This window comes from Phasianus colchicus, unplaced genomic scaffold, assembly GCF_987193195.1.
Source record: "Phasianus colchicus unplaced genomic scaffold, bPhaCol1.hap1.1 HAP1_SCAFFOLD_44, whole genome shotgun sequence".
Classification (NCBI taxonomy): Eukaryota; Metazoa; Chordata; class Aves; order Galliformes; family Phasianidae; genus Phasianus; species Phasianus colchicus.
Window position 1 is genome coordinate 1,262,992 of NW_028325224.1, and position 9,509 is coordinate 1,272,500.

The 9,509-nt window shown below is 71.4% G+C and overlaps 1 pseudogene; it reads right to left on the reverse strand.

The window, feature by feature from the left end:
* Window positions 1-8,434: 8,434 nt before the first annotated feature.
* Window positions 8,435-9,509, reverse strand: part of LOC149912104 (uncharacterized) — a 1,553-nt pseudogene continuing 478 nt past the window's right edge.

Sequence of the window (9,509 nt, forward strand, 5' to 3'; positions counted from 1 at the left end):
CGTACCTGTCTGCTTGCTCGCTCGCTCGCTCGTTTGTTTGCTTCCTCGCTTGCGGGCGTACGTTTTCCCAATGCTTTTTGAACCTCTGTCTAGTTGTTTATTTCTCTGTTTATTGATTTGTCGGCTCTCTCTCTCTCTCTCTCTCTCTCGCGTGCGTGCGTAGGCCCGGCCCGGCCCGGCCCGGCAGGCCCTCGCGAGGCGCGGGAGGTCGCGACGGGGATGCGGGTAGAGCCGGCGGCCGGCGCCTGAGGCCTTCCTTGCCCCCGCCCGCCCTGCACACGCACCCCCCCCCCTCCCCCCGCCCCCGGCCCCAGCCTTGACCCCTGACCCTCCCTCTCCCAGGCAGATGCGATTTTTAATTTCGTTTTTTTTTTTTCCTTTTTAAATGTTCCTTGACTTTCCTCGTTGTTCTGATCTTTTCATTTCATTTTATCTTTTGTTTTCCTATTTGTAGGCCCGGCTCGGGATGGCGGGCCCACGCCGAGGCGCGGGCGGTCGTGACGGGGTGGCGGTATGCCGCCACAGCCGCCGCTGCATTCCCCCCCCCCCCCCCCCCTCCTCTTAACGTCCGTCCCGTGCCCCGTCGTCGTCCCCCCCCCCCCCCCCCACCCAACACCCCTCGGCCCCCACCGCCCGGACTCGCCTCAACGTGATTTTTCTTTACCTATGGTTCTTTCCGTTTAGACTTCTGCCGTTTTCAGCTTTTTTAAAACTTTTCCATTTATATATGATGTTTCTCCGATTCCCCCCCAATATTTTTCCATTTGTTTGTTTATTTATTGCTTGGCTTGCTCGCTCGCTCACTCGCTCGCTCGCCCGTGCGTGCGTGATTTTTTTTTTTTTAATTTTAATTTAATTTTTTCCTGTGTTTTTATGTTGTCTTGTTTAGCTTCAAACGTTTCAGCTTCTCTTTTTCTAACTTTTTTTTTAGTTCTTTTTTTTTTCTTTTTTAATTTTCCTCCTTATTTATTCATTCCATTAAAATATTTTCCTACGTACCTTTTCGCTTGCGTGCGTGCTGGCGGCTGCCCGCCTGAGCCCCCCCCCCCCCCCTCCTTTTTCTTTCTTTCTTTCTTTCTTTCTTTCTTTCTTTCTTTCTTTCTTTCTTTCTTTCTTTCTTTCTTTCTTTTTCTTTTCTTTTTCTTTTTCTTTTCTTTTCTTTTTTTCCCCCTCCGTGTTCCTGCTTTTCTGTTTTCGATTTTTCAGAAGCTTCTTAATTTTTGTATGTTTTTCTGATTTTTTTTGAACTTTTTTCCGTTTCTTTCTTTAGTTATTGGCTTAATTCATATATTTATCTATCTACCCATCCGTCTGCCTGTCTCCCCGTCCATTTGCTTGCTTGCTCGCTTGCTCGCTCGCCCGCTCCCGCGCGCGTGCGTTTGAGTAGGCCCGGCCCGGCCCGGCGCGCCCTTCCGTTGGGAAGAAGGGGGTCGCGACGGGCTTACGGGTAGATCTCGCGGCCGGCCACCTGAACTTCCCAGCGCGCAAAGCCTAAACCTGACCCTTACCCTAACCTCGCCCGCCTACCCTAACCCTAGCCCTAACCCGCCCTCTCCCGGACGTGCCCCGCCCGACTGGCCCGCTTTTCTGCAGCACCTGTAGACGTATTCTTCTTTCTCTCTCTCTTTCTCTCTTTCTCCCGCCCCCCCCCTCCCCCCCCCCCCCCCCCACCTCTTTCTTTCTTTCTCTCTTTTCTTTCCCACCCTAGTCCCCTCCCCCGGCCCCCCGGCCCCTCTTACTTTCTTCTCGAAGACGTCCATCCGACGTCCGTGCGAGCGCTCGTTTGCTCGGTGGTCGTCCGTTCCTTCCTTCCTTCTTCTTGGGGGACGTTGGCCGAGAGAGCTGCGGGATTTGGGTTTTCCGTTATTTCTTCTTCCCGCCTTTCCTTTCTTTTGCCGCTGCCCGTGCCCGTCCCCCTCCACCCACCCGACTCCCACCCTGCCCGATCGGACCGGGTTTGTTCGCCGTTCCCGCCTCCTTTTTTTTTTTCTTTTTAATTTCATTTTTTACTTTTTTAAGCTCCCTACCTCACCCGCACCCCCCCACACCCCCCTACCCACCACCACCACCACCTCCCACTCCGCCCTCCTCCTCCCCCTCCCCCTCCTCGGTTCCCCCCCCCCCCCCCCCCGCCACCCTCCTTTTTTTTTTTTTTTTTTAATTTTTCTCTCTCGCTTCCCTCCGGCGGGCCAGGCCCGATGGCTTCGACCGGTCCCCGCAAACTCCCGCCCCCCCCCCCCCCCCCCCCCCGAAACCGGCCGAGGACCCACCCCCAGCCCGCCACGCGCTTTCTTTCCGTTTCTTTCTATTTTTTCTTTTTTTTCTCTGGGGGGAAAGGGGGGGGGGGGGGGGTGGCCGGGCCGGGGTGGGTGGGTGAGGGAACGGGCACGCCCGCCGCCCGGGAGAGGGGCTCAGGGCGAGCCCGGCGTCCGGATGAGTCGAAGGAACGAATCCCAGACGAACGCACACACCCACCCCCGGGACGGACGAGGCCGTTCCCCGCCGGCCTACCTCTGCCGCCGTCTTCCCGCCATTTCTTTTCCTCCCCGCGCTGACACGAGCGGCCGATCCCGTCGCGAGCCCGCCGGACGTTTCCCGCCCGCCCCGCTACGCGCGGGCGGGGACCCGCCGGCGCCTGCGCGCTTCCGCAGAGGGGGAGTGGGGCGGGGGGGGCGGGGGTGGGGAGTGGGGGGAGGAAGCGGGGGACATAGCGGCGAGCGGGAAAAGCGCCCTCCCCGCCCAAAACACAAACACACACCATCACCACCCCCACCCCGCAAGCCGCGGGCGGATCGGGTTAGAAATACCCGACTCCGAACACCCGGCGCGAAGAGCTACCGGGCCACCGAGCGAAAAGGGAATCAAACGAAAAGTGTCAAACGAGCGAACGCGCACGCAAACACGCGCCGGTAAAATAAACAAACGAACGGACAGACAAACAAACGCACGCGAGACGAACGAGAAGGGGCCTCCGCCGGACCCCGAGCCGCGGCGGCCGCAATGCGGACCCCGCACCGAACCGCGCCGAACGCGGCCGGACGCCCCTCAGAGCGGGGGCGGCCGGCCGCGCCAGCCGCCGACACGCGGAGCCCGAGTACGCCAGGAACGGGCCGGCCCGGGAGCGACCGACTCGGTCGAACCGAGGCGGAGGCGGCGGCGGCGGCGGCGGCGGCTCGGGTACGACGGAAAGACGGCAAGGCCCAGGCGAGCGCCGAACAACCCGGTCGCTGCCGCGGCGGCGGCCGGACTGCGCGCGGTCTATACGGCTCGGCGCGGCTCCGCCGGTCCGCAGCGGCAAGGAGAGGTCGGCAAAAACGGACGGCCGGAGGTCGCTGCGGCGCCGGCCAGGCAGCGGCGGCCACGTCAGCCCGGCTCCGCGCGGTTGCCTGGTCTCCCGCAGCGGGCCAGAGGTCGCTGCGGAGCCGGCCCGGCCGCGGCGGCCACGTCTACCCGGCTCCGCGAGGCTGCATGGCGAGGCGTAGCCGGCCTGGGGTCGCTGCGGCGCCGTTCCTGCAGCGGCGGCCACGTCTACCCGGCTCCGCGAGGCTGCATGGCGCGGCTGCAGCCGCCCAGGGGTCGCTGCGGCGCCGTCCCGGCAGCGGCGGCCACGTCTACCCGGCTCCGCGAGGCTGCATGGCGAGGCGTGGCCGGCCTGGGGTCGCTGCGGCGCCGTTCCGGCATCGGCGGCCACGTCTACCCGGCTCCGCGCGGCTGCCTGGCGCGGCGCAGCCGCCCAGGGGTCGCTGCGGCGCCGGCCCGGCTGCGGCGGCCACGTCTAGCCGGCTCCGCGCGGCTGCCTGGCCCGGCGCGGCCGCCCAGGGGTCGCTGAGGCGCCGGGCCGGCAGCGGTGGCCACGTCTACCCGGCTCCGCGAGGCTGCATGGCGAGGCGTGGCCGGCCTGGGGTCGCTGCGGCGCCGGCCCGGCAGAGGCGGCCACGTCTACCCGGCTCCGCGCGGCTGCCTGGCGCGGCGCAGCCGCCCAGGGGTCGCTGCGGCGCCGTCCCGGCTGCGGCGGCCACGTCTACCCGGCTCCGCGCGGTTGCCTGGTCTCCCGCAGCGGGCCAGAGGTCGCTACGGAGCCGTCCCGGCAGCGGCGGCCACGTCTACCCGGCTCCGGGAGGCTGCCTGGCCTCCCGCAGACGGCCTGGGGTCGCTGCGGCGCCGGCCCAGCAGCCGCGGCCACGTCAGCCCGACTCCGCGCGGCTTCCTTGTGCGGCGCAGCGGGCCCGGCGTCGCTGCGGAGCCGTCCCGGCAGCGGCGGCCACGTCTACCCGGCTCCGCGAAGCTGCATTTCGCGACTGCAGCCGTCCTGGGGTCGCTGGGGCGCAGTTCCGGCATCGGCGGACAAGTCTACCCGGCTCCGCGCGGCTGCATGGCGCGGCTCAACCGGCCTGGGGTCGCTGCGGCGGCGGCCCGGCAGCCGCGGCCACGTCTACCCGGCTCCGCGAAGCTGCATGGCGCGGCGTAGCCGGCCTGGGGTCGCTGCGGCGCCGTTCCGGCATCGGCGGCCACGTCTACCCGGCTCCGCGAGGCTGCATGGCGCGGCTCAACCGGCCTGGGGTCGCTGCGGCGCCGGCCCGGCAGCGGCGGCCACGTCTACCCGGCTCCGCGCGGCTGCCTGGCGCGGCTCAACCGGCCTGGGGTCGCTGCGGCGCCGGCCCGGCGGCGGCGGCCACGTCTACCCGGCTCCGCGAAGCTGCATGGCGCGGCTCAACCGGCCTGGGGTCGCTGCGGCGCCGTTCCGGGAGCTGCGGCCACGTCTACCCGGCTCCGCGCGGTTGCCTGGTCTCCCGCAGACGGCCTGGGGTCGCTGCGGCGCCGGCCCGGCATCGGCGGACGAGTCTACCCGGCTCCGCGCGGCTGCCTGGCGCGGCTCAACCGGCCTGGGGTCGCTGCGGCGCCGGCCCGGCAGCGGCGGCCACGTCTACCCGGCTCCGCGAGGCTGCATGGCGAGGCGTGGCCGGCCTGGGGTCGCTGCGGCGCCGGCCCGGCAGAGGCGGCCACGTCTACCCGGCTCCGCGCGGCTGCCTGGCGCGGCGCAGCCGCCCAGGGGTCGCTGCGGCGCCGTCCCGGCTGCGGCGGCCACGTCTACCCGGCTCCGCGCGGTTGCCTGGTCTCCCGCAGCGGGCCAGAGGTCGCTACGGAGCCGTCCCGGCAGCGGCGGCCACGTCTACCCGGCTCCGCGAAGCTTCATTGCGCGACTGCAGCCGTCCTGGGGTCGCTGCGGCGCAGTCCCGGCATCGGCGGACGAGTCTAACCCGGCTCCGCGAGGCTGCATGGCGCGGCGTAGCCGGCCTGGGGTCGCTGCGGCGCCGTTCCGGCATCGGCGGCCACGTCTACCCGGCTCCGCGCGGCTGCCTGGCGCGGCGCAGCCGCCCAGGGGTCGCTGCGGCGCCGGCCCGGCAGCGGCGGCCACGTCTGCCCGGCTCCGCGAGGCTGCATGGCGAGGCGTAGCCGGCCTGGGGTCGCTGCGGCGCCGTTCCGGCATCGGCGGCCACGTCTACCCGGCTCCGCGCGGATGCCTGGCGCGGCGCAGCCGCCCAGTGGTCGCTGCGGCGCCGGCCCGGCAGCGGCGGCCACGTCTACCCGGCTCCGGGAGGCTGCCTGGCCTCCCGCAGACGGCCTGGGGTCGCAGCGGCGGCCCGGTAGCCGCGGCCACGTCAGCCCGGCTCCGCGCGGCTGCGTGGAGCGTCGCAGCCGGCCCGGCTTCTCCTCGGAGCCGCCCCGGCAGCGGCGGCCACGTCTACCCGGCTCCGCGAGGCTGCATGGCGCGGCGTAGCCGGCCTGGGGTCGCTGCGGCGCCGCCCCGGCTGCGGCGGCCACGTCTACCCGGCTCCGCGAAGCTGTACGGCGCGGCTCAACCGGCCTGGGGTCGCTGCGGCGCCGTTCCGGCAGCGGCGGCCACGTCTACCCGGCTCCGCGCGGTTGCCTGGTCTCCCGCAGACGGCCTGGGGTCGCTGCGGCGGCGGCCCGGCGGCGGCGGCCACGTCAGCCCGACTCCGCGAAGCTGCATGGCGCGACTGCAGCCGTCCTGGGGTCGCTGCGGCGCCGTTACGGCATCGGCGGACGAGTCTACCCGGCTCCGCGCGGCTGCCTGGCGCGGCTCAACCGGCCTGGGGTCGCTGCGGCGCCGGCCCGGCAGCGGCGGCCACGTCTACCCGGCTCCGCGCGGCTGCACGGCGCGGCGTAGCCGGCCTGGGGTCGCTGCGGCGCCGTTCCGGCAGCAGCGGCCACGTCTACCCGGCTCCGCGCGGCTGCCTGGCGCGGCTCAACCAGCCTGGTGTCGCTGCGGCGCCTTTTCGGCAGCGGCGGCCACGTCTACCCGGCTCCGCGCGGTTTCCTTGGTCTCCCGCAGCGGGAAGAGGTCGCTGCGGAGCCGGCCCGGCAGCGGCGGCCACGTCTACCCGGCTCCGCGAGGCTGCATGGCGAGGCGTAGCCGGCCTGGGGTCGCTGCGGCGCCGTTCCGGCATCGGCGGCCACGTCTACCCGGCTCCGCACTGCTGCCTGGCGCGGCGCAGCCGCCCAGGGGTCGCTGCGGCGCCGGCCCGGCAGCGGCGGCCACATCTACCCGGCTCCGCGAGGCTGCATGGCGAGGCGTAGCCGGCATGGGGTCGCTGCGGCGCCGTTCCGGCAGCGGCGGCCACGTCTACCCGGCTCCGGGAGGCTGCCTGGCCTCCCGCAGACGACTGGGGTCGCAGCGGCGGCCCGGTAGCCGCGGCCACGTCAGCCCGGCTCCGCGCGGCTGCCTGGAGCGGCGCAGCCGGCCCGGCTTCGCCGCGGAGCCGTCCCGGCAGCTGCGGCCACGTCTACCCGGCTCCGCGAAGCTTCATTGCGCGACTGCAGCCGTCCTGGGGTCGCTGCGGCGCAGTTCCGGCATCGGCGGACGAGTCTAACCCGGCTCCGCGCGGCTGCATGGCGCGGCTCAAGCGGCCTGGGGTCGCTGCGGCGCCGGCCCGGCAGCGGCGGCCACGTCTACCCGGCTCCGCGAGGCTGCATGGCGCGGCGTAGCCGGCCTGGGGTCGCTGCGGCGCCGTTCCGGCATCGGCGGCCACGTCTACCCGGCTCCGCGCGGCTGCCTGGCGCGGCGCAGCCGCCCAGGGGTCGCTGCGGCGCCGCCCCGGCAGCGGTGGCCACGTCTACCCGGCTCCGCGAGGCTGCATGGCGAGGCGTGGCCGGCCTGGGGTCGCTGCGGCGCCGGCCCGGCAGAGGCGGCCACGTCTACCCGGCTCCGCGCGGCTGCCTGGCGCGGCGCAGCCGCCCAGGGGTCGCTGCGGCGCCGTTCCGGCTGCGGCGGCCACGTCTACCCGGCTCCGCGCGGTTGCCTGGTCTCCCGCAGCGGGCCAGAGGTCGCTACGGAGCCGTCCCGGCAGCGGCGGCCACGTCTACCCGGCTCCGGGAGGCTGCCTGGCCTCCCGCAGACGGCCTGGGGTCGCTGCGGCGCCGGCCCGGCATCCGCGTCCACGTCAGCCCGACTCCGCGCGGCTGCCTTGTGCGGCGCAGCGGGCCCGGCGTCGCTGCGGAGCCGTCCCGGCAGCGGCGGCCACGTCTACCCGGCTCCGCGAAGCTGCATTTCGCGACTGCAGCCGTCCTGGGGTCGCTGGGGCGCAGTTCCGGCATCGGCGGACAAGTCTACCCGGCTCCGCGCGGCTGCATGGCGCGGCTCAACCGGCCTGGGGTCGCTGCGGCGCCGTTCCGGCAGCGGCGGCCACGTCTACCCGGCTCCGCCCGGCTGCCAGGCGCGGCGCATCCGCCCAGGGGTCGCTGCGGCGCCGTTCCGGCAGCGGCGGCCACGTCTACCCGGCTCCGCCCGGCTGCCAGGCGCGGCGCATCCGCCCAGGGGTCGCTGCGGCGCCGTTCCGGCAGCGGCGGCCACGTCTACCCGGCTCCGGCGGCTGTTCGCGTCTTTTGTGTGTGGGGGGGGCGCTGCTGCTACGGTGCGGCCAGAGGCGTCGCTCTAATTCTCTGCCTCCAGTTATGTCGAGGTAAAGGTCGGCTGCTGTCGGAGCCTTTGCCGGTAGTCGGCGTCGTCGTCCGTGGAGCTTTCTTTTCGGATGCCTTTACTTTTCGTCGGTAGGAGAGAGTGCGGACTCTGCTCCGGAGATCGGTGGTGAGCGGGCGCTCGCGAGCTGGGTTGACCGGCCGGCCAGACGGGTTTCGGCGGCGGTCGGCGGTGGCGGCGGCTCTCTGGGGCGTCGGTTCGTGTGGTCGATCCGGTCGCTTCGGTTTGTCCGTCGCGCCCCGTCCCGCCGTTCGGTGGTGGGTTAAGGCGGTCTCCCGGGCGAGCGGCGAAAAAAAGCCGGGCAAGGCGAGAGAGAGCTGTGCGGGTGAAATAGCCGGCTCCCGCGCCGCCCAGGGCGAACCCGAGAAGGCGAGAGAGAACAATCGAACGAACGGGGGAAGCCGGCTGCAGCGCTCGCTGGCGCGAAGCGGAGAAAGCGAGAGAGAAAGCGAGCGCGGAGAAGGGCACAGTCCGGTCAGCCGGCACTCGAAGGCAGAAGGGCCGGGGGCGTCCCCGGTGGGTCCCGCCGCGACGGTGGAAGGCGGGACCCGATGGTCGTGGCGGCGGCGCCTCGTTCTCGTTCCGCACCGCATCCTCACCTGCACGCGGGAGCCCCGGCCGAACACGAGAGGCGCTCCTCGGGCGCGTCGGAGAGGCTTCCCGGCGGGCCGGTCCTATCCCGCTCCCCGCCTCGCTCGGGGTGGCGTGGGGCGGGCCGGTGTTCAGGCACGGGCGAGCACCTCTCGGCAGACGTTGCCCACGCACACCCGCCTGCACGTGCGCGCGCGGTCTTTCCGCCGCGTCCTGGAGAAGGGCTCGCATCTTCTCCTCCCTTCTTTCCTTCCCCCTACCCGTCTTCTTGTCGATCGATGAGGCCATTCGGGTCGCGTCGGAGAGGGCCCCCGGCGGGCCGGCGCTTCCACGCTCCCCGTCCCGGGGAAGCCGCGGCGGCGTCCGGTGTTCAGGCACGGGCGGCCTCCTCTCCGGTTCGCTTCCCGCCGTAGGCGAGGTGAGGCGCCCGCCCGGGCCGAGAGCGGGCTCGTCCGTCCGTTCGCTCGGTGCCGGAGCAAGGGCTCGCCCGACCGAATCCAGCCGTGTGACAGCCGAGCGGCCCCGCGAGCCGCAGGCGTACCGAGTTCGTTGAGCGAGGCGCCGGCGCCGGCCTCGGTTCGGGGCCCGGCGGGTGCCGGCCGCGAGCAGCTAGCCGGCGGGGTGGCAACCGAGGAAAACCGTGGACAAATGGAGCCAGAGAGAGAGAGAGATGGGGGGCTGCGCCCGCCCGAGCGGGCGAGCCCGGAGCAGCGCGGCGCGTCCCGCTCCGGAGCCGCCGGGGCGTGGGGGCCGGGGGCGTCCGCCGGCTTCCCCCCCGCTTTCGGGCCGCCGCAGCCCGCGTCGGTTTTCCTGCCGCATCCCCGCCCGCTGCGGAGCGTGCCGCCCCTGGAGAGGGTCCCCGAGCGGGGGGCCGCGCCCGCCTCGAGGTCGCGTTCTCCTCTAGCACGTCCGCCTTCCG